The sequence below is a fragment of the Eulemur rufifrons genome, chromosome 7 (genome assembly GCF_041146395.1).
Source record: "Eulemur rufifrons isolate Redbay chromosome 7, OSU_ERuf_1, whole genome shotgun sequence".
NCBI lineage: Eukaryota > Metazoa > Chordata > Mammalia > Primates > Lemuridae > Eulemur > Eulemur rufifrons.
Genome location: NC_090989.1, coordinates 125050218 through 125074654, shown reverse-complemented (window position 1 = coordinate 125074654; position 24437 = coordinate 125050218). Strand labels below are relative to the sequence as shown.

Sequence of the window (24437 nt, the reverse complement as noted above, 5' to 3'; positions counted from 1 at the left end):
GTAGTTTTCCTTTGTTGGGAAATTCTAGGTGTTGATTTCGTTTGCAGAAGACTCTAGGTGGAGAATGAGACACTGGTTCTGCAGTGGTGTTATATGAAGTCAAGGATATGTCAAATGTGGGTTATTACTTTCTGTACTTGCCCAGGGATTTTTTTTCTTATTTTCTTTCATTCAATAACTATTGACAAGGTACCCATTGTGTTTCAGGGCTGTTCCAGCCACTTGTGATATATCCAGGACGGAACAAAGTTCTGTCCATGTGGCTGACATTCCCCTTTTGGCATTCTTGTAAAAGTCTGTGGGATGGGATGTTTTGGACAAAAGAAGAATCTTTGTTACTGATCTGGATTGACGTATGTGTGTGTTTTCTCCGTTTGAGATACAGAGTGAGACTGTGGGAGGATTGCAGTGGGCGAGGGGATTGGCAAACAGAAGCATCTCTCTGAGTGTTTCCTGAGCGTCTCCGCTTTGTCTGCACTGGCCATGGTGGAGCATAAAGTGTGGTCTGTGTCCTCCAGCTGCCTTGTGTGTAACAGAAGCAGGGTGGTGCTGTGCTATGGCAGAGGCAAATACGGTTAATTATTATCTGCAGTAGTTCTATCCTATAAAGGTGCTGCAAACAGTGAATTGGCAAGTACCAAGGCATTGCTCCTAAAGGAAATAGAGGGTTAAGTTCCTGAGAGCCTCTGGTCACAGTATTTTTGTCAACTGATCAATATAAAACCTTGTTTTATGTGTGTTTCTGTTTAAAGGCCTTTTATTTAATATATATTTCTTACAAGTAATTTATGTGGTATTTCTTGAAAATAAAATATGAGCTGAGAAAGGTTGAACATTCTCCTGACTCATGGTAATGTGATGGCAAATCTTTCCGGCTCTCAGCCTCACAGCCACACTGTCCGCTCTGTTTTTTTATTTTTATTTATTTTTTTGAGACAGAGTCTCACTCTGTCACACTGGGTAGAGTGCAGTGGCATTATCACAGCTCACCACAACCTCAAACTCCTGGGCTCAAGCGATCCTCCTGCCTCAGCCTCCTGAGTAGCTGAGACTGCAGGTGTGCACCACCACACCTGGCCAATTTTTTTTATTTTTGGTAAAGGCTAATTTTTCCTATTTTTGGTAGAGACAGGGTCTCACTCTTGCTCAGACTGGTCTTGAACTCCTGACCTCAAGCGATCCTCTCGCCTCGGCCTCTCAGAGTGCTGGGATTACAGGCGTGAGCCACCGAGCCCAGCCTCGCTCTGCTTTTTTAATCTGTCATGATCTTTCAGGTGTTGGTGCCAGACGGAGTCCACGATTTCAGCTGCTTTTCTGTCTTTTCCATAGCTTCATCATGCATTGCAGATGTTACTTTGGCATTTACTGGAGTGAATGCATGTTCAGATTGGCAAATTTCCTTTTCCTTTTTCTGGATATATTCTTTTGTTGACTCATTAACACTGAACTCATGGCCAATAGCACTATAACTCCTGCCTGAAGCTCATCTAACACAGCCTTCTTGTGCTTAGGAGCACTAGAAAGCACTTCATCACTATACTTGGAGGCCAGTTTAAGCAGCAAAATCATCAAGAAAAAGCACAAAAATGTGAAAAACACGGCACTAAATAGACCGTGGAAAGGACACTTGTTTACAGTATGAGAAATGAAACAAGGCAGAGTAGTGCCTTGTTCAACCTCAGCTGGGAACACATGAGTTAGGCAACTTAAGTTTTGTCGCTGCTCTGTGCATATTAATGACGCTGAAAGCACCACAAGTATTGATTTTGGGGTTACATATAAAGTTTAGCAAGTAGGCAAATTTTTGCAGATATAGAATCTGAATAACCAGGACCGATTGTGTTTGCCAAGTAAAGAGCCAGGTGGGGGGCTCATTTGTTAGAGTTTAGAACGTGGCGCTGGTGTTGATGGCGTGGGGAAGAAGCCAGGGGAGTGAGTTCCCTGTGTGTGTGTGTGTGTGTGTGTGTGTGGGTGCTGCCCATCAGGAAAGCCCTGGGGGGAAGGCACATTTGAGTCTTGAAGCACAAGAAGGAGGCTGGGCAGAAAGGATGGAAGAGCAGAGACCTGAGGAGAGGTGAGCGTGGGTGTGAACACTGGTAAGGATGTCAGGGCCTTGGGAAGGCAGGCGTAGGGGACCTGAAGGGCCAGGTAGGGGAGAGGAATAGTGTGGCCAGGTGAAAGAGTGCCTTACAGCCTCAGCCTGGTCTCCAGACATGGTTGAGAAAGCTGCAAAGCAGCCATGGTGGGCTCTGGAATAGGTAGGGGACTTATGTTGGGTTTGAGAAGTTGATGCCCTTGCTTTAACAGCAGCACCATTTTTGAGCTCTCATGATGCATTAAGTACCATGCATGCTGCTTTGTGTGGGGAATATAGTGTGTCTTCCCCTTTTGTCCCCAAATTATAGACGAGAAAACTAGTCTTGGAGCCTGGGCCTTTGCATAAACCTTTCTGGTGTTGTGGCCTATTCTGAGAGAATATGAAGGGAGACTGTAACAGATTTAGTGGTTAATTAGCTGTCAAGATTGTGTCATAGGGAACGCCAGGGTTTTGAACTGAATAGCCAATAGGAAGTCGAGAGAGCGGGTATCTGGCTTTGGGAGAAGCTGGCAGATTCATGCTTCATAATGTTAAAGTTGAGTGGATTGGGTGCCTGGGTGGGAATGCCATGGGCTAGGATGCAGGGGAGGCTGGGAGTCGGCCGTACGGAGCTTACTGGAAGAGAGTGTGTGGAGAGAACTGAGAGGCCAAGGTTAAAGACGGAGGGGAGGAGGAAGAAGAGCGTAATTTTACCAGGCACTTTTCTAAGTGTTTTACATACACGAGGCAGTTACTTTTCTATTTTAAAATTTGCAGAAGAAGAAACTTAGGCTTAGAGAAGTTGATTTTTCCAAGGGGCTACCCACATCCCTGATTTATTGGGAATCTATTAGGTGCCTGGATCTGTGGTCATAGGTCTTTTATGTACATAATCTCATTTAAGCCTTAGAGCATAGTTACAAGGTGGTACTATTCATCATATGGGGGGGAAGTGAGGGGATAATAACGGGGGCATTGGGGAGTAAAATAACGTGCCCAGGCCATAGACCTTGTGAGAGGAGTGAAGATTTAAACCCGGGTCTACCTGGTTCTGACTGCTGCCTAGTGCTTGGCACATGGTAGGCATTTAGTGACGGTTTGCAAGCCTGAGTGACACCCTGGCATGTCTGAGGAGAATATGTCAGAGAAATGATCCACTTGTAGGACTAAAGGCGGATTTTGAGCTCATCTGTGCAGTTATTTCCCTGCGTGTCCCTGCCTTTTCTGGGCTGGGGTAACTGAGAGTCTGTCTTTTGTTCCAAGTAACCTGGGCCCTTGGAAACCTATTCCCCTCACGGCACTCTGTCCCAGCTCTCCGGGCCTTGAGCGTGCCTTAGTCATGCTTCCCTTCTTCCCGGTCACTTCCATTTCCGCAGAGCCACTCGCCTGCCAGGTGGCAGTTCTCACCATGGGACTTCGGGTGAGAAGGTCTGGCTCAGTGACGTCCGTCCCTGTGGCCCTGGTCACATTCACTCTGGGTGGCCACGGGCCAGTTCCTGGAAACTGCGTCATCCCTGCTGCCCAAGGCAAGGGCAGGCGGTGGGGTGATGGGGCACCTGCCCCCTAGCAGAGTTCCCTGTGATTTACAGCAGGAGCAGAGCATGGGCTCTTAACTCTCCCTCACCGGGAAGACTGCGTCCTGCCTTGTAATCTTGGCCGGGGACTCCGGGGCAGCAGCAGCTGCGTTTTGGAAGCCTAGAGTCTTGAATTAGGATGGCGTCCAGGGGAAGAAGAGTGGCAGCTTCTGACCCAGGTCAGAGGCTCCTGACCCAGAGTAGGAATTTGGGCTTCAGTCAGAAGGGCCACACCTCCTACATGGCTGGCTCTGCCTGAGGAGCCCCGGGCTGGGGCTGGAGCAGGGAGAGAGTTGCTGATCTTGAGGTTTTTGTCTTCCGGTGGTGCAATGGGCCATTGCATTCAACCCTTTCCTGCCTGGCAGATGGCAGGAAGCTGGCATGGGCACTGGTTGCAAGCGGCCTCAGCCAGGCAGCGTTAGGTTGGAGGAGCTGCCCTCTGTCACCTTGTCAGTTGGGAGGTTAGTCAGGGACCATTCCCTTTTCCCTGTTCCCTCTGCTTCTCACAGAGGCGTGGCTGACTCCCGGTCAGTGCTGCTGGGTGGGCGATGTGCTTTCTGAAGCTAACAGATGTGGTTTGCCACCACAGGATAGCGGTTGGAGGGAAAGCAGGGTGTGGACTTTCATACTGTGTCTGAAACTGTCATGCTCCTCTAGTGTTTCTTTTTCTTTTCAATTGCGCTCTGTTTTCAATAAAATTATTGTGTTGACACAGATAGCCCCCCTCTGTCCCCCTCTGTAAACCACAAGCATTCCTGGAAAGAGTGGCAGGGTGACTAATTTTTCAGTTGAAGAAAATCAGACTATAGGATGTATTTCTGCTACCAGTTTTGTCAACACCGGTAGCCCTTCTTATGTTGCCAGGCAACAAGGCTTGGGCCCTGGCCAAATGGCAACGTTCCTCCTTAACACTTTGGGCGTACCTTCTGTTCCCATGGGGATACCCCTGCTTTCCTGCCTTTTCCATGTCTCCTTCCCTACCCCTCCCAGTTGTGACCTCATACCTTTCCCCTTCCCTTCTATGAAAATCTACCCGTAAGAATCTGCTGAATTTATTTGTAGTGAGGAGTAAATGACTGATATGACTTAGATTTATGGTCTTCCTGGGCTTTCATGTAGTTCTGACTTAAGAACATTTCCATAGCTTGGGTTACTCTGCTTCCAACCTGGTGGGACTGCTGATTGCCAGCTTGGGGTTCATCACACTGCGGGAGCATCTTGCATGTGTGAGATGGAACTGTGCCCGTTACACTGAGAGAGAAATGCATAAAAGTCCAGGCCAGAGGCAGTTTTCATTTCTATGCAGTGGAATGTGCTTAAATGCCAAAAGTAAGGTTGGCAGATAGAATACAGGACACTCAGTTAAATTTGAATTTCAGTAATTAAGTATAAATTTGTCCCATGTCATATTTGGGATATAAGCTAAAAAATAAATTATTTGTTTAGGCTGAGTATGGTGGCTCACACTTGTAATCTCATTACTTTGGGAGCCCGAGGCAGGAGGATTGCTTGAGGCCAGGAATTCGTGACCAGCCTAGGCAACATAGTGAGACCGTGTTTCCAAAAAAAAAAAAAAAAAAAAAAAATCAGCCATGCATGGTGGTGCACGCCTGTAGATCCTCAGGAGACTGAGGCAAGAGGATCGCTTGAGCCCAGGAGTTTGAGGCTGCAGTGAGCTGTGATCACACCACTACACTCCAGCCTGGGTGACAGAGCAAGACCCTATCTCTTAAAAAAAAAAAGTTCAGATTTAACTAGGAGGCCTGTATTTTTACTTGCTAAATCTGGCAGCCCTACAAAAGAGGGAAGTTGTGGTATTGAGGCATCAGCCAGATGGAGAAAGTAGTTTTGGGGTCAGCCACGCTGTCCCAGCCCCTGAATCCATGGCACGTGGAGCTGTGGAGGGATTCTGGGCCCCCGTTTTGTCTTCCCTTAGTCTGCAGCCTTGAGCAGGCACAAGTGAAGGCGCGTGCAGGAGTGTTTTGTACACTAAAAAGCACTCGGTATGCTCACACTGCTGTTCCTGCTATGCCCCAGCTGGTGTTTCTAGGAAGAAACAAGGTTTCTAAGGTTGGGAGCTGTGTTTAAGACTTTTTCTGCCCCTCCACCCCCAAACCTCACTAGCTTGGCTGCTGAGAGCTGCTCAGTGCCAGACAGAATTCTGAAGGGCTTCATGAGAGGCCACATCAACTAGGTCTCTTCTGAAGAATCTTCTGGAATGCGGGTTCCTTAGCTGTTCCTTCCCTTGCCTTCTCCAGCCATTTCCTGGTTTCTGCCTCCTCCCAGCTTTCTCCCCTTCTCTGTGAGTGCCTTTACTAGTTAGCTTGATCATTTACTAGTTCATTAATTTTTCCATTTAAAACCGTCCTAGACACTGGCGCGCTCATGTTCTCATAGAGGAAACAGCGCCCCTTTGCTTCAGCGAAGGCAGCGGTGAGCTCTGGTGAGGAGGCCTCACTTTGTATGTTTTACTTTGAAGAAGTGGTTTAAGTGGAAGAAAAAGATGCCCTTTGCTCATTGATTTGTCATCAGCCACAAGTGTATTTCCCCAGCCCTTTGGCAAAGCACCATACTCCAGAGAAAGTGCTTGACCTTTTTTATTTCTGAAAGTGGTGGTATATCGAAATCTTCTAAGGTTTTCTTGCTCTTTGAATTTAAGTCTCTTGATGTCAGGGTAAGGCCAGCTTAGTGAAGGTTCTCTTTATACAGAGAAAGAAGACTGGGAGGTCTGTTTTCACGCTGACCTGGGCACTCAACCAAGGTGGTAGAAGCCATCTGTAATGGGCTCCTTTGAGAGCAGTTGCTGGAAGTGTAAGGCACTGTATTAGTTTGTGTAGGTTTTTCCTCTGCCTGGCTCCATACCAACACCCAAGGCCATAGGAGAGTATAGAGGTGAAGGTCTGCAGCCTGAAATTCTGAAATCTACATTGCCCTGTAAACAGAGTAATAGCCTCATCTCCTATCGATTCAGAATTGCATTTGGTTATAAGCAACGGAGCAGTCAAACAGTGGTCTAAGTGCACAAGGATTCCTTCTCTCACCTAACAGAAGACCTAAATTAGGCAGTCTGGGATGGATGCTGTGACTCTATGGTCATCCTAGACCTGTTTGCTGCTCTATCCTAGTATGTGAGTCCCATCCTCAAAGTCACTTCTTGGTCCAAGATGGCTCCAGAAGCTCCAGCCATCACATAAGCATTTCAGGACAGAAGGAGGAAAAGAGGAAGGGACATAGGTCCCTCCTATTTTAAAGAGTCTACTTGGTAGCTCAGACTCGGGTGGTGCAAAAGCAATTTATGTAACCAAAGTGTTTGTACTCCTGTAATACTCTGAAAAAAAGAAAATAAACAAACTCTATAATAGCAAGAAAATGAAATAAAAGGAATCCAGATTGGGGGAAAAAAAAAAAAATAAAGAATCTACTTGGAAGTTCCAGACAACACACTGCTTCCGTTCACTGCTAGAACCCACTCATAGTCACAGGTAGCTGCAAGAGAGGCTTGGCTTGGAGTCTTTTAGCTAGTTAGGAAGGGTTATTTCTGAGGATGAAGGGAACAATGCATATTGGGAAGCAGCTAACAGCCTCTACCATGTCTGTACTGTGGTTTATCCACTAAAAAGGCTCTGGGTTAGAAAGAGGGGTGGGGCATACATGTCCCACAGAGCAGGTACAGGACTTCTTAGAGCAGGGAAATGCAGTACCTGCCCGTATCTCTTGCTGCATCACTCCCTCCTCCCTTTATGGCATATGGAAAACTTCCTTTCCTTTCTCCGTTGTGTTGGAGATCTATGAGGAAATGCTGGCTTCCCGTACAAGTGTATGTGTCTGTGTGTGTTTTGTAAAGTCACAGAATTCATTCATACTTTCCTTTAACAGATACTAATTAAATGACTCATTTCTCATTGACACCTTTTTGGTACAAGTCTTCATGTCTTACCTGGACTACTGAAATAGCCTTTCAGCAGGTCTTCCTGCCATCTCATGGCTCCATTATCTTGCCGAAGTCAGTTCTGCTGGTAGTCCTGCGCAAAAACTTTAGCACAGGTAATGGTTACTTTTACGTGTCAAGTTGGCTGGGCCATGGTGCCCAGATGCATGGTCACTGGTTCTGAATGTTTCTTTGAGAGTGTTTTCAGGTAAGATTAACATATAAATCCGTGGACTTTGAGTACAGCAGATTGCCCTCCTCAGTGTGGGTGGGTTCCATCCATCAGCTGAAGGCCTGAATGGAACAAGAGAGTGACCTCCCCACCAAGAGAGAATTCTGCAGCAGGTGGCCTTTGGGCTTGTACTGCAAGGTCTGCTCTTTCCTGGGTCTGCAGCCTGCCTGGAAATTTTGAACCCTGCAGATTTTGAGCTTGCCATCTTGCATAATCACATGAGCCAGTCCCTTATACTAAATCTTATTCTCTCTGTGTACATCCTGTTGGTTCTGCTTCTCTGGAAAACGTTGGCTAATATAGTGCTTTTCTCCTCTCTCCGTGTCAAGCCCAGATCCAAGCACAGCACACGAGGCTTTTCCCGGTCTGGCCCAGCCCCTCTCTCCTCTCTGCAGCTGTACTTCTCTGTGTTGAGCTTCAGCGTCCGCCCTCCCTCAGCCCTGCCACCGCTCACGGTTGCCGGGTACATCGTGGTGGTGTGCTCACGATTTCCCAGTACATCATGAGATGTTCTGCATCATTACATATTCTGTTCTCTTTGTCTGTGACTTTTTCCTTCTCAGACTGACTAGCTCTGTGGTGCTCAAAACGGTAGCCATTAGCCACACATGGCTGCTTAAATGTAAATTGATTAAAAATTAAACTAAAAAGTCATTTCTTCCCTCTCACTAGCCACATTTCGAGTGCTCAGTAGCCACATGTGGCAGATGGCTACTGACAGTGCAAATAGAGGACATTTCTGTTATTGCAGAGAGTTCTGGACAGCAGTGCTTAGCTTTTACCCATTGCTGGATTAAAATAAAGGCACACGTCAATGTAACTTCTGTGAATCCCTCCTGTGTTCTCCATCCTGCGGTCCCCATCCCTTAGCTTCTTGTCAGCTCTGCTTCTTTGAGAATGTGATGAAAGTTATGGACGTCATCCTCTGAAAGCAGACATACGTGCATGGGTGTGTAAATGGTAAACATAACTTGGAAGTATTCATTAGCTCCCCTTAAATGTCACGTGTGTCCTGTGGGTTAATACCTACAAGCTAACGCCACATACTTATGACAGCCTACACGTCTATCATGCTCACTGTCTGCCTGCTCTAAGCACTTTATGCAGGTTAACACACTCATTCCTCCAAGCGCGTGAGCTAGGTTAGGTTCTGTTATTATCGGTGTTTTGCAAATGAGAAAACTGAGATACAGAGAAGTAATATGCTCAGGGGACAGAGGTAATGAGCGGCCTGGCCAGGATTTGACTGAGACATCTGGAGTCTGGATCTGTGTTCTTAATCTCTAAATCATAGGTTAAGAATCCCACCCTGGAACAGGAGTTCGAGAGCAGAAATTGCATCTTATCCTTTCTTCGTCTTAGTAATGCATGGTGCGTAGTAAAGATGAAGTGGATACTTGCTGTGAAGAGGGACGCTTGGAACTGAGAGTAACGAAGGTTTGAGACATACTTTTCTAAGCCCTGAGACATTTGGATTCTCCCACGTGGGCATCTTGTCCTTTTTCTTTCTCAGTTCCATTGGCTGTGGTTTGTTCCAACCCCTTAGAGCTAGGAGAATGCCTCTGAGTTCCTCAGACCTGCTCTGCTTGGTGCTACCAGGTGGAGAGAAGGGGATTTGCCGGGAGCCTTGGCTCACATGGAGAGGCCCTGCCACGCCAGCTTGTGCCAGCCTTGTCGCCCCAGGCAGGGGGCCCAGCTGCTGCCCTGGCCCTGTCACAAGGCCATTCCCATCTTTTCCACAGATCCCTAGGTGGCCTGAAGTGGTCTGGGCTCTGGTGGCCAGAGGGGACCCTGGAGGTGTGTGCTCTTGTGCCCCGATGCTCTTTCCGACAGCCTGCGCTGGCCAGGGCCCGCTGGCTGCAGCCGTGCTGCCTGTCTTTGCACTTGCATCAGAACAGATCCCTCTGCTTTTTCATGTGCTGTGCTAACTCTTGTTTATATTAATCCCTCATGTTATCTTTGTCCCCCTGACCTTGAATTCTTTTGGAGATCTTCTTGCAGGTGGTAGTTAAAATTAAGCCAAGTTATGCTGACCCAGAGCAAAGTACTGTCGGAGGTGGGGATTTGATGTTTCAGTGAATCAGTTGCTCCTTTAGCTGTGCTTATGTGTGCCAGGCAACAGATAGTGCCAAGATGACCCAGGGAAGTCGGTGACTTGGAGGAGGCGGGAGGAGGGAGCCAGTGTCCCCTGGCTGCTGAAGGGCTTGGAATAGCACCTATTTCTAAGTTCAAATTCTCTGCCATCCTGGTGGTGGTGACGGTGGTGGGGGTGGGTGGGGGTGGTGGTGGTGGGGTCACAGTGCCTTCAAGGAGTTTGTAACCTTGTTGAGACGACCAAGTGAATAGTAAGATAATTCAAAAGATGTGTCGGCCAGTATGTTCATGGTGTTGAGCAGTTTTCATATTGATTTTTCACATATGCTATCTTATGATGGCTGCTAAAAGAAGACAGAAACTTGGGCCTGTGAATTCAGAGAGGGCAAAATTTTACCCAGGCATGAATTTCCTGAAGACCCATTGGGATCTGGGTTATGTATCGTTCCGCTTGGAAAAGGTGAGGTAGAGTAGAGGGAGAGTTGTGTAGATCTTGAGAATGGCATGCACACCAACTATTTAGTGTGTACAGTTTGGACCATATTTAGGTGGATTTTTACATTGCCATAAATGGCCATTTCCAAGAATAAATGCACCCGGAGAGTCATTTGTCTAATTGTGTGAGCCACAGGAGAAGAAGAAAAACACAAATGTATTAAAATAATTGACCACAAGGGACTTGTTTACAGATTATCATTTTTACCTTGCTGGGTACCTTAATTAGAAAAATATTTCTTAAATCTTTGCAATGTGGTAGCCACTATGCTAGATTGTGGGAATTAAAAAATTCAGTAACACAGTTTTGGCTCCCGTAAGTCTTCCCAGGTCACTGGGGTGGCGCTGCTGTAATGAGATCATGGAAGTTGCATGTACTATGCATAAGGCAGAGGGCTGCGGGTTACTGGACTCTTCTGCTGTAGCACCTCGACTCTGAGGGTCCTGGGCCTGGGGGACCGGCCAGGCATCTCGTCATCCAGCGTGTGTCGGTGTCCCTGGGTCTGAGTTCGCCACTGTTCCTGCTCTCTCCTTTCTTCACACACCCTTATGGGCCTCTCCCAGGCTTGCAGGCCAGGAATAGAAAGCTCTGAGCTTTTGAGTTAGAGTGAGTTGGTGTCACTTTGTCTAGAATGGGTGTGCCCTCTGCTTCTGTCAAGGACAGCCCCTGGGGAGTGAGGCCAAGTGGTGTGTGAGGTGCTGCTGGCGGGAGACCAGTCCTGGCCGATATAGCCGGTTAGGACATCCCAGCCTGCAGGGAGGGGCCGTTGATGGACACTCCCTTCCATCATTTCTTTTGGGTATTGCTCGTCAGAGGCACAGAGAATGTTAATGGCTTTGAGTCCATTTATGTCAAGTGTGTTGGAAAGCAGTCTGTGGTGGAGGCAGAGCACAGGATTAGCTCATGAGAGTTTGGCATGTGGCGTGTCCAGCTGAGCGGGCAGGTGGTGAGGACGGATGGACGCTCTGGCCTGTTTCCAGCTGCCTCTTTTCTCTGAATCCAGAGAGTGAGCCTCCCTGTGCCGAGCTTAATGATATCCCTTAATGACTGGTTATCTTCAAAACCTTAGATTAGTATAGTAGTCTGAATGTGATGTGAAGGAGTTTGGGGTCCTTGTTCTGGGAATGGTGGGTGGCTCAGGAACCACAGACGATCAGTCGTCTTATGTCAGCAGAGCATTCAAAACAGCACACAGGAGCTGGAACGTAGGCCTTCTAGACCAGGGTTGGGGGGTAGAGATGGAGAATAACAAAAGTACCTGGGAGAATGGCTTTGGAGGGACGTGTGTTCGTCTCTGTGCTGAGAGTCGTGGGCGATGAGGTATAAACTGCAGTTCCTGCTCTCACAAATGCTGTTCTGCAGACTCTCGTGGGCTCGGCTGCTGTCGGGCAGTGAGGCTATCTTTGAATGAGTTCTCTGTCAAGTGCTGGGAAATTCAGGCTCAGTGGGAGTTCGAAAAAGAGGGAAACCAGTAAGCCTACGAGAGCAGAACCCTTCACCCTGAGGAAGGGGTGGAAGGAGACAAGAATCTTTTTATAACCCATGAAAAGTCAAAAGGAAGACAGTGTTATTCAACAAAGGAGTCTGGGATGTTGCAGTAGAGTAAGAATTCAGAGGATGGAACATCCTGAGATGGGTTTTAAAGGGCGTGTGTTCCTGGCAGAGGGAATGGCGTGTTAAAGAGCCGGGAGTGAATGGCTGGGTCTCACGGGGTGGGTGGGAGTGAGAACCTGTGCTGTGGCCCGATTTTGTGGGGGGTAAAGGTTAGGCAGGGGAGTGACACCATCAGATATGCACTTCAGAAAGATTACCAGGTATCCTAAATGCCTTTGTGCACAACTAAGTTTATATCACGTGGAGTTTAAATTGGCCGTGTGAGATCGGAAGCTAGGAGAGCAGTTAGAAGGCTTTAAAAATGACCTAGGTAGGAACTTATGCCAGATGTATCTGCGGAGGTTTCCTTAGGGCCCATCTGTCCCTTGGTTCAGAGCTGGGGGTGGGGAAGGGTTGGACAGGGCTAGTCAGGCCTTTGGATACTCTTGGCCACAGAGCGTGGCAAAGTGGGTGTGCAGATGGCGGCGTGGAGAGAATGTATCAAACTGAGGGTGGCCCGGTTGGTTCTCTGGTTTCTCATCAGGATCTAGACAGTCAGTCTGGTAGGTTTCACCACTGGAGAAGAAGAAGAATACGGGGTCCCATGTTTGTGCTTTTCCTCTCCAGGTCATGGAGTTGGAGGTCCTGGGTTTGAGTCCCAGTCTTTGTTCTTTCCAGCTGTGTGGCTTTGGGCCAGTGCTTTAAGCTGTTTCTTTGGGTGTAAAATGGGTCCACCAATGCTCATCAGCATGGCTGTAGGCTGGACTCCATGGGTTCACACCTGGCACAGAGTAGGGATTTAATAAACAACCTTGTCCCGGCTTTTTTTTTTTTTTTTTTTTTGTCCAACTTGTCACTGACTTGAGTGTCCTAATTCATTTCATCCTCCCTGTGTCAGGGCAGTGGAAGAAAAGTGCAGGGAGGGGGAGGGCTTATTGAGGTGCCTGCAGTTTGGTTTTGGCACTTGTTGAAAGTGCTTTGTCGAGATGATGTGCTTTGTCTTTGTAAGTGGGTGTATTTTTGTTCCTGTGCTGTCTCTGCCAGGGACAGAGAAAAAGCTAAGGGCTTTAAATCGTAGCAGAAGAGACTCAGATCAGAGATGAGGACTTCCGGACAGCTGGAGTGGTTGGTGCAGCCACTAACAAGCTGTTAGGGGCCAGTGTCGGGCCCCAAATATTTTGATGCATCTTAAAGATTGCATGTGGGCAAGATGGGCTTTGAGGGGCTGGGAGCGGCTCCTGTCTTGCAAACTTGTCTCATTGGGTCAACACTTTGACTCTTTATCTCCCCTCACTGCCAATCTTATAGGAATTTCTTTTTTAGGTTTGTTTTACTTAAAATTTTACCTTTAGTGAGGATGACCTTTGACAAATATTTTTGATCTTCCTATTTTCTTTTTTAAAATTAAAAAAAATAAATATAGAGGGTAGGGGTCTCAGTATGTTGCCGAGGCTGGTCTTGAACTCCTGGCCTCCTGCAATCCTCCCAACTCAGCCTCTCAAAGTGCTGGGAGCCAGTGACCTGGGCCTGGTTTCCCTATTCTTTTAGTGAATAACTATTTTTTTTTTTGAGTTTTGTGATTATGTGGCAGGTGGATAACTGCAAGAATGATAACTGATGAACAATAGGCTTCAAGAAAGATTTCTTTACAACTCTTTGTTATGGAATTTCTCAAGCATGCACGAAAGTAGAGAGAATAATCAGAGAGCCCTGGGTACCCATTATCAGCATCAACAATTGATAACCTCTCCCTCGGGTGGTTTTCTTGATTATTTTAAAGCTATTCACAGATATCATATTGCTTTACCCCTAAATATTTACATATTTTTCTCAAACAGATAAGAACCTCTAAAAGATCACATTTTTACATCTATCAAAATTAATAGTTCGTTAATATTATCTAGTATCCACTCCTTTTTCAAATTTCCCCAGCTGTTTTAAAAATGTTTTCTTGTGACTGGTTTAAAGCATTTGAGTAGAAACAGCTGTTTTTGATTCAATAACTATGTGGTCCTCCTTTTTTCCCCTCAAAATATGTTATTGGTCAACCCAGTGACATAGTTTTAAAGAAAGAACCACGTGGCAGATAAATAGCAAAGCAATAGCTGATTAAGAAATGTATAAAGAAGCAATTTTGTAAACATTTTATTACGGAAAATTTGCAAACATGTACAACAATAAAGATAGCAAAAGCAAAATATCTCAGTGGCTAAGCAGCCTGCTGGCTCACTGTTTGCACATGTTTAAGGCAGACACTGCCTTACAGACGGTTCCTTGTGAGTCCCTGCTGTGATTAGGTATTTTCAGAACTGTAACTAAGGCTCCCTGGGAGTTAACAAAGGCCTTGGAGTTCTAATCTGAGAAGTTTAGTGACTTGTTCAAGGTTGTAGACCCAAGACAATGGTTATTGTTGGTGCCAGGAATATATCCTGCTCCTCCCAGTTCTCTCGACACAGACCGCTGTGTTATAGTGGCCCAGTTGTCCTGGTCAATCAATACCAGTTTTGTGCAAGGCATCGGAATGTTTCTTTTGTTGGCATTGTCATATGTTAAGAGCTGGGGTCCCTGGGGATTGGGGAGCTACAGGGGACCTGTTTGTCCATGTGATGCTGGTGGAACCATGTCTCTGGAAAGCAGTCCCTGGAAGTGTTGACAGCTCTGCTCGCGGTCACCAGGTGGAGAGGGCAGTGCCGACATAGGCAGAACCAGGAGAGGGAGCAACCAGCCACCTGGCTCTTCAGTGGGAAAGAGAGGAAGGAGAGAGGCAGGAGTCGGGATCAGAGCTTCGCCAAGGGCATCTGATGCCATCAGGTCCTTGACTCCCCAGCTGTGGCTGAGGGGAGGCGATGCTCTTTCCTGTCTGGCATCCTAGTTCTTTATACACCCACCTCTCCGCGCCTATGCTCCGTCCTCGTCAGGAACCAGCAGCTACTCGTTAGCTGCAAAGGTTTGTCAAGAGGCGTAACTACCGAGCATGTGCGTTTCCCAGGTGCAGGATTCCAGCTCTCCCTTGCCCTGTGGCACAAAGCAGCACTCAGCTCCCTCAAGTGTTGGGCGATGGCCAGGCCACCTTTCGTGGCTGGTCTGCATCATGCATCCCAGTGGAAGGATGGGATGGCTGCCCTGGGTGAGTGTGTGTGTCTAGGTGAGGCTGATGCATTGTGGGTGTGGGGGCGAAGGCAGCGATGGAAGACACGTGTGAATGGACATGCAGGGAGGAAGGCACAGCCCTGCTGAACTTGGAAACCCACCAGAGTGGAGGAACTCTCCAAGTGTGCACACATTGAGGACTTTAGAGATGGGGCACATGGCATGTCTGTTGCGGGGCAGAGAGAGTGCGGGCATGTGATGGTGGGGTGTGGCCGGTGGGGAAGGCGGCCTGGATTGGGGTTGGTGGAATGCCCAGGCTTGTCCCTTCAAGCAGACCAGTTTACTCATTAGGCTTATTGAATTTTCATCTACAAAATGAAACAGTTGGTCCACATTGCCTCCATCTCCTTGCATTGCAAGACCCCATGATTTGATCCTGTGGGCCAGGAGTCTAGGTTTGGTGGTGGCGCCCTGGGGTGCTGTCCACCCCCAGCTCAGGCTGCTGCCCCGTGCCTGGCCCTCGGCTCCTGCCCGTCGGTAGGTCTGTAGCCGGTGGTGGAACGCTGCCCCAGCCCAGGCAGCGCGAGTGCGAGAGCGGGAGGAAGCTGGAGGAGGAACGTGGGTGCACCCTTCTGGCGAGGGTGGGCGGGAGGAGGCTCAGCATCTGTTGTGTCCCTGCAGCAACAGGAAGGATTTGATTGGGATGCGCTGTTCCTGAAGGCCCTGCTGTGTGTAGCTGGCAGGCCTGTAAGCTGCCAGTAACTATGAAGAGGACAAAAGTGTGGGGAGGGGTCACAGAAACCAGCTGGCTGAGCGGCCTTGACACGCTGATTTGGGCTAAGCAGTGTGCTGTGCCCTGGAGAAGCACCAGGCCTGTGTCCCCCTCCTGCCAGCAGCTTTTAGATGAATCAGGGAGATTCTGTGGGGCCACATGTGGTGCCAGCCTCAGGCAGAGGGACAAGTTCGGCATGAGCGGAAGGGGCAGCCCTCTGGGGGTTTGGGTGTGCGTGCTGTGTCTGGAGGTGCATTGCAGGTAGGTGTGTAGCACAGAAGGTGACGAAGGTGGGCTCCGTTCTTGTTGAACCTCCCCCAGTGTCCCCAACTGAAGCCCTTGAATCAGACTCGCGCCTGATTAGTCCGAGGCCCTGGGTGACCTTGCACAGTGGGGATTGTCCTGCCGGACGCTGGGTCAGAAATTTCAAATATATACAAGGTGGAGAGGATGGTATAACAGTCTCGTGTGTTCATGACCCAGCTTCCACAGTGACCAGCCCCTGGGCGGTTGTATCTCACCCCTGCCCTCACTCACCCGCCTCACTCCCAGCTGTACGACTGTATTGTGAAGCCAGTAATGGCTTTTTAAAATTTTTATTTTTAAGTAGCTTATCTTTAACCTCAGGACAAAGCAAAACTGTTTGACCTTGACTTTTCTAACCCCCTGAGGCTCTTTTGACACTATTGGGACATATTAAAGAGCTGGGTGGGCCATCCAGAGATACAGCAGCGGGCCCTACTTGTATTGTACACCTTCTTGCAGTTTTCTCATCTTTCTCTAAGTACACACCATGTACATTTACAATAAACGTTGTTGGGAGAAATAACACAATATCACACTGACAGTGGCTCAGACTGTACACGGTAACCTTTGGAGAAGAGTGAGAAATGATGTCCGGTATGTTTGACAAATTCTTAGATGTTTTAAAAAACTGATGCAGGCCAGGCGCGGTGGCTCACACCTGTCATCCTAACACTCTGGGAGGCTGAGGCGGGTGGATCACTCGAGGTCAGGATTTCGAGACCAGCCTGAGCAAGAGCGAGACCCCATCTCTACTAAACATAGAAAGAAATTAGCCAAACAACTAAAAATAGAAAAAATTAGCTGGGCATGGTGGCGCATGCCTGTAGTCCCAACTACCCGGGAGGCTGAGGCAGGAGGATTGCTGGAGCCCAGGAGTTTGAGGTTGCTGTGAGCTAGGCTGATGCCACGGCACTCTAGCCCAGGCAACAGAGTGAGACTCTGTCTCAAAAAAACAAAAACAACAACAACAACAAAAACCGATCCAGAAAAGTTGAGTTGGATAGAAATAATGAAAAACTCCGTGGCACAAGCTGCAGTTAGCAAAGGTTGATGTGGATGAAACTGTTCAATGGATCAAGTCTGTTGATTGGAAATAGAAAGGAACTGATCTCCTGAAAATAATTTTGACCAAATAAAAACAAAAAATTAGAAACATGATATGAAAAATAATCAAGGAACTAAACGGGCTTAATGGAATTCTCTCTACAAAATGCTTTCAAATGAAAATTTATCTATTCTGGGATAATGTGGATTAAAATATATCCAAAACATCCGCAGGGGCAAAGTGGTGTTATCAAACTGGCTGGTACTTGTCTCTGGCCAGTGTTGAATTAACCTCATTTCGGAGTGTGAGCGGAGTGCTAGGACCGGGCATCTTTGCAAGGGAGAGGCCCAGGCAGCCTGTCCACCGCTGATCCCCCACAGAGGATGGGCAGAAAACCACAGCTTTAATGAAGCCGAGACGGACACTTTTTGCTGTGCACTTGGGTGTTGGTCCTGGCCGTCTCTCCCTCACTGACACCCACGGGGTGATGGCCATGCTTTCAGAGGCTGTCTGTCCTCCCCGTTGGGTTGGAAAGGAATCCAAGACTTTGCTTCATGAGCTTCCAGCTGGGGGATGGGCTCTTTCCAGCAGCACCTACTACACTTGCTGTGGAGAGGCAAGGACAAAACTGTACCAAGTTAAAAAGGACAGGCGGGTTCCTGGCCAGTGGTTGCCCCTGTCCAGCCAGGACCTCGGCCAGCCCTTGAGGGGCTGGGATCCGTCCCCGAGGCTTCCCTTCTCCAGGGCTCTGCGGCCCCTTGCTGCCTGCAGGCCAGTCGCTGACTTCCTGGAGCAGCCTCTCCTCCCCTGGCTGGTGTCTTTCCAGCCCTCTCTAGAAGAAAGTGGGGGACACTCCCCCTCCCAATCCACGTCCCGGCATCTGGGGGTTCCAGGAGCCTCTTACTGCTCCATCCTTGCTGTGATCAAGTGCTGGGGGTGTGTGCACATTGGGCCACTTGTTCCTAAGTAACCCCAGGGAGTCCGTTTGGGTTTCAGGGAAGCTGGGGAGCAGGTGGAGGGAGGGCCAGCCCTCTAGTGGGTGCGTGCTTTTGAAAGATGGAGAAATGTTGACTGCCTAGTGCTTCCTGTCTCTCATCCCTCCTCCTGGCTCCCCTGTGAGTGGGATCCACATGGTTCCTCAGAGCAGGCAAGGAAGTACAGTAGGGTGTAGAAGCTGAGCTCAGAGAGGCACAGGGCGTTAGGGACCAGCTTCTCTAGACTTGCTGTGTGTGCACACACATCGCCCTGGTCGTGGACCAGCTTGGCTCTCATGGCAGTGGGCCTTCCTCCCGGCTCCTCACTCATGCCCTCTGCAAACCTCCCCACCCATCCTGATCCGTGTGGCAGTGACCACCGTGGCCTGGGCTAGTGGCCTGGGTTAGCGTGAAGTAGGGCCGGGCTTAGCTTGCCTGGGGCTTCTTTGCCAGGAGTTTGCAGCCCTGGCAGGTGGCATTTAATAGAAGTTTGGAATGAAGGCTCTGGGCCAGGCTTGAATCTTGACTCCATCCTTGGTAGCACTGCAAGTTACTTAACTTTCTGAGCCTCGGTCTCCTTTATAAAGTAGGGATGATAATTGGACTGACTGCCTAGGGTTATTTTGAGATTTAAATGAGGTAGTGGACTCAGAACACCTTATATATAGACATTATCTGGCACAGAATAAATGCTAAAATAATAACTGCTATGATTGTTTTCTTCTTTGTAATCATCTGTATCCAGACTTTGGATTTGCTGGGAGTTGGGTACTAGATTAGTCCTACGGGTGCTCTCCCTGACTGGGAGCCACCACCTGCTGGAGGGTGGCGTTGGGCACCCTCCTCCTCTCCCGTTCCTGGCGCTAACCGGCTGGCGTGTCAGAGCTGCACGAGGCGTCAGGACAAGAGCCGCAGGCGGGAGGTGGCAGTCCCGGGTACTTCTGAGTTCCCATCTTGTCCTTGGTGCCTTAGCAGTTCTTGCCACGTGTTGCTGACAGGCAGACTGTCCAGTTGTCCGGTGATTACGTTAATGCCAGAGTCACCCTGGGGGGCGGCCACTGCAGGGTAGAGCAGAAATAGCCCCAAACTCCGGTTTTCTGGCTCTGGCAGGCCACTAAATGGCTGTGTGACATCACCTATTGGGGGCCCTTCTTTGAAAAATGAGGGGCTCGAACTGGGTGATCTTGAAACTTCCTTCTACCTTGTTCCTTTGCAAATGTCCAGATGCTCTTGTTCCGTCCTGAGAGCAGCTGTGGGCTCGAGTGGGCGTCGAGTCAGAGCGGCATGACTGCAGCCTCTCTGCCCGCCCCCGATTGCCACCGACACTTTGTGGAACACCCACGCGCTTCTGCGTGCTTCACAGTCACAGCTGCCACCGGCCAGTGTCTAATGAAGGTCATTTATCAAATTCATTCATGAGCAGCCTCTTAAAATTCTCTCCGTGGGGCTATTTCCATGAAAGCTGTTAGTGTCCATGAGTCATGAAGATATTTAAAACTTTTCCTGTCTTGCATCTTACACCAAACTAACATTTTCCACATCGGTACTGTTGCAAGCAGGGCCTCGCCTCTTCTGTTTGCTTGTTGGGTTTCTCCATTGTGAGTGAAGCACCGCGTGACCTGTGCATGTTATGGAGCCTGTGAGCATGGCGCCCTTATTCAAATAATGCATTCATACTCGGGCCTGGGTCCTATGTTAGGATTTGAAGGTAAATGTTATCAGTGGTGCCAAAGATTTCTAGGTGTCGTCTTTCCTATGATGGTGAGAACCAGGTAGCTGGCGCTCTCTGGGATTGCTGAATTGGGTTCTGACTTTGGAGGTCACATGTCCTGTGATGACACTGGGAAACAATCTTGGCACTAAACTCTTCCTAGATAGGTGTGCAAACTCTTTGGTGCCTCCTGCATCTGCATGGCCTAGCGTGATACCTGGCACCCTCCTCCTTTTTTTTCTTTTTAGACAGAGTCTCACTCTGTTGCCCAGACTAGAGTGCCATGGCGTCAGCCTAGCTCACAGCAACCTCAAACTCCTGGGCTCAAGTGATCCTACTGCCTCAGCCTCCCGAGTAGCTGGGACTACAGGCATGCGCCACCATGCCCGCCTAATTTTTTCTATATATATTTTTAGTTGTCCAGCTAATTTCTTTCTATTTTTAGTAGAGACGGGGTCTCGCTCTGGCTCAGGCTGGTCTTGAACTCCTGAGCTCAAACAATCCACCCGCCTCAGCCTCCCAGAGTGCTAGGCACCCTCCTCGTTTGAGGAATCTGACAAATTGCTTTCTCCCCTCCCTACGTTCCCATTGCACTTTCCACCTCATCACTTGCCATGGTCTGTCTTGTATTAGAGTTTGTAAGGGATGCGTCTGTCTTCCCTTGTTTAGGTGTGGGCGCCCTCCCTGCCAGAGCTTAGCCTCCAGGAAGTATTATACTTCATAATTGTTGAAGGGACTATATCCTGCTAGTGAGGGTACAATAGGATGCTCCCTTTCCTCGTGTACTCCTGCCTGGTCCTTCCTCGTATATGTAGCTTTGGAAAATGTTTTATGAAATGTGATCTCTAGCATGTAGCTCAAAACTTGTAGCCTCCACCCATTATCCAGTTCCAAAGCTGCTTCCACATTTTTAGGCATTTGGTACATCACCCCACTTCTTGCTACCAGTATCTGTTCTTAGTCTACCCAGACTGCTCTATCAAAATACCATAGAATGGGTGGCTGCAACAGCAGATGGTCATTTCTCACAGTTCTGGAGGCTAGGAAGTCCAAGATCAAGGTGCCGGCAGGTTCATGTCTGCTGAGGATTCTCCTCCTGCTTTTGGACAGCTGCCTTCTCACTGTGTGCTCACATGGTCTGTCCTTGGTGCGTGTGAATGGAGAGGGGGAGAGACCTTACAAGGTCACAGATCCCCTTGTGAGGGTCCCACCCTGGGACTTCATCTAACCCTAATTCCCAAAGACCCCACCTCCTAATGCAGTCGCGTTGGGGGTTAGGGCTTCAATATGTAAATTTTGGGGGGATATAAACATTCAGTCCATAACAGGAGCCCTCCTGGACGTCTCACTCCGTGTCCATTTACCTCTCATTAGCTGGCGCTCAGTAACAAGGGCACTAGCTGTGGTGAGGGCGGGGGATAGGGTGTTTAGCGGACACCTTGCTTCAGCCTGAGACCAAAACAGACGGCGAGAATAGGTGGTGGGTGCAGGACAGGTGCGCAACACCTGCTTGAGTGAATGAATATGTAGATGAACGATGGAGAGATGACATCTGGTGTCCGTGGGTTAAGTGTGGAGTGAACACTCACACTAGTTGGACCTGTGATATGACAAGGCAAGCATGTTTCTGACGCCACTGTACAGGAGAGAAGGAATCTTGTGGAAACTTCAGAAACTCACCAGGACTTTGATGGAGAGCCTGTTCTTCTCAAAGGCTACTTGCGATGGGCTTCCTCTTTCCCCTCTTTGCAGAGATCTGGTTCCCTCATTTGGAACTCATCAGATGCGTGGTTGAGGGTGTGAAGAGTCGCTGGGCCCGTGGTACCCCAGCCACCTTCCAGACAGTCCTCATGAGAGCATCTTTTCGTGAAGAAAGAATAGGTCCATAATTCAAGCAGGGAGACCTGGGGGAAGAGAGTTTACACTTAAATGTCAACACATTGAAATACTAAGATTTCTTAAAAACAAATACAAATCCTATTCTGGATGCTAGGACCCTGTGGGATTCATTATTGTCCCCTGGAGTTGGTCTGAAGCGTGGAGGTAGAAGCGGCTTCCCGTGGGAGGAGGGTGAGGCAACTTTAGAGTAGCAGGTCCCGTGCCGCCACCCTTTCCCTGTACCTGCCTGGGCAGGTGGACCGGAGCGTTGTCCTCGCGGGAAGGAACCACAGATGCGCTACAGGCACGGGGTGGGGAGGGCTGAGTTGTGCTGAGGGTACGTTGTACTGTCGCCTTCCTTCTGTCAAGCAAGTAAATGACTGATATCATAATCAGCGGAGGTTCATTAAGCCAAGATTGTGAGGATCCACCTAGGAAAAACACGAACCACAGACGAGCTGTGGGTGTTCTTCCGAAAGGGAAGTTGGAACCTTCAGCGTATTAAAGGCAGGCAGAGATACAGAGAGAAGGAACAGGGGAGGCGGGCAGAGGATGAGGCAAAGTGGTTACATTCTCAGGAGGCTCAAGAAATCTACAGTTGATATAAAATCAGGGAGTCAAGGAAGCATCAGTTATGTAGATGTTCTGGGGTAGGTGGAAGAATGTCTGATTCTGTCTTGTCTCCGGTTCTGTTAGCTGAAAGATAAACTTGTAATTTATCCTCAGTGTGGAATGGGGTAGGCGTTAGTTTTAGGTGCCAGATGTAGGTACAGTCTGCGTGTCCTTGCTTAGGGGTGGTTAGCCAGGAATTTCCATAATGAATGATCTGTGGGGCCAGCTCTTCACAGGGGCCTGAGGCTTCTACCTTCTCTTTTGCATCAGGAGTTGGGCAGGGGTGGCCCCGAGACACTGATTTTCTTTTTGTACTTCTCAGTGATTTGGTGGTCAGCTCTGCAGAGGACAGGCGTCCCTGTCCTCACTGGTGTAGCTGAGCCACACCTGAATGGACCAGGGCCATGGGGTGGGTGGCAGCGGGCAGGTCCCCGGGCCACTTTGGTTGGAGGTTTGGCCTGGTATTCATTCAAGGCTTCCATTCTTGATTCCTTTTTAAACATTTGATCCAAGGCTTTGTCAAATTTCCTGTAGGTACTGTGTTTCCTAATGTCTTCAGGGTCACAAATACTCCTGACCCACCAGCACCCTGCGTTTCCCAGTCAGCCCTGTCCTCAGTCCTCAGTTCACGATCGTCCTCCTTCAAGAAGCCTTCCTTGGTCCTCGCTACTGGAAATAGTTTCCCTCCCCACTGTGGCACTTTCATATACAGCACTGTGTCACAGACTCCTGAATGTCCTCTCCACGCCCACGTCAGCTCCACGATCAGATGGTCATCTCCCGGAGGGCTGGGTCTGGGCCTGATACACAGTACATGGTCACTGAGTGGTGGTGGCCACAGGGTCTCAAAGCTGTTCTTTGCTCTGGGGGCAGGTGTGCTCTAAGTTCCTGATTTTTTTTTCCCCCTCCCTATTAACCTTCTTTAAAAAGCATCCTTAGCCCTGTGGTTTCTGAAGACTTCCTCTAAGTCACGTGAGAATTGCTGTGCGGAAGGGTGGGGTCCCTGTTGTTCCCCTCTCCCTCTGAGTCCCAGGGGCTGCCCCAGGGGTATCCCACCAGGGCTCTGCAACTGAGGTCGGGATCTGGCTGACCACACGTGGGCAGGTGGCATGGCTCTTGGTCAGCCAGATCCCTAAGTCCGCTTTTGGCAGTGGCTGGTTTGTGCTCTGGGGGGAACATTCAAGGTGAGCCTGTAGAGAGTGCTGACCCTAGTGTGTTGTTGCCAATTTCTTTCTTTTTTTTCTTTTTGAGACAGGTCTCACTCTGTAGCCCAGGCTGGAGTGCAGTGGCATCATCACAGCTCACTGCAACCTCAAACTCCGGGGCTCAAGTGATCCTCCTGCCTGAGTAGCTGGAACTGCAGGCGCATGCCACCACTCCCGGCTAATTTTTCTATTTGTTATAGAGGCGGGGTCTCACTGAGTGGGTCAGGCTGTCTCAAACTCTTGGCCTCAAGTGATCCTCCTGCCTTCCAAAGTGCTAGGATTACAGGCATGGGCCACCGCGCCCAGCCTCGTTGCCAGTTTCTGGTGCGGTCACACAGTTGCAGCCGTATGGCGCACTCTTGGGGTGGGCGTGGGGTCTGCTGTCCACAAGAAACGAATATGAGTCATCTACAGAATTTTTCTAATAGTCACGGTAAAAAAGTAAAAACACAGGTGCAATTAATTTTAATATATTTTATTTAAACCAGTATATCTAAAATGTCATTTCATTATGTAATCGATATAAAAATTATTTATATTTGACTTTTTTTTGTACTAAGTCTTTAAAATTAGGGGTATTTTACACTCTATTTGGATTAGTCGCATTTGAAATGCTCAGTAGCCACACGTGGCTGGTGGCAGCTCCAGACATGTGATCAGCTAAATTTATATGTTGATTCTCCTGCTTGACGCTCCTTGGGAGCAGGGACTGTTATAACCAGGTCCCTCCCTTTGCCTGCCTGGTGCCATGCTTGGCCCGTGGTTGGTGTCAGTGCCTGTGATTGAGCGGAGGACTGTCTGGCAGACTGACAGTGCTGGGCTGGGACTCGCATTGCCTGGAGTCTGGTCA

General features: G+C 48.8%; 1 protein-coding gene across 1 annotated transcript in view; it reads left to right on the top strand.

Moving 5' to 3' along the window:
- Positions 1–24437, top strand: part of SH3BP5 (SH3 domain binding protein 5) — a 73904-nt gene that overhangs the window by 35485 nt on the left and 13982 nt on the right. The gene's annotated exons all lie outside the window — the stretch shown is intronic.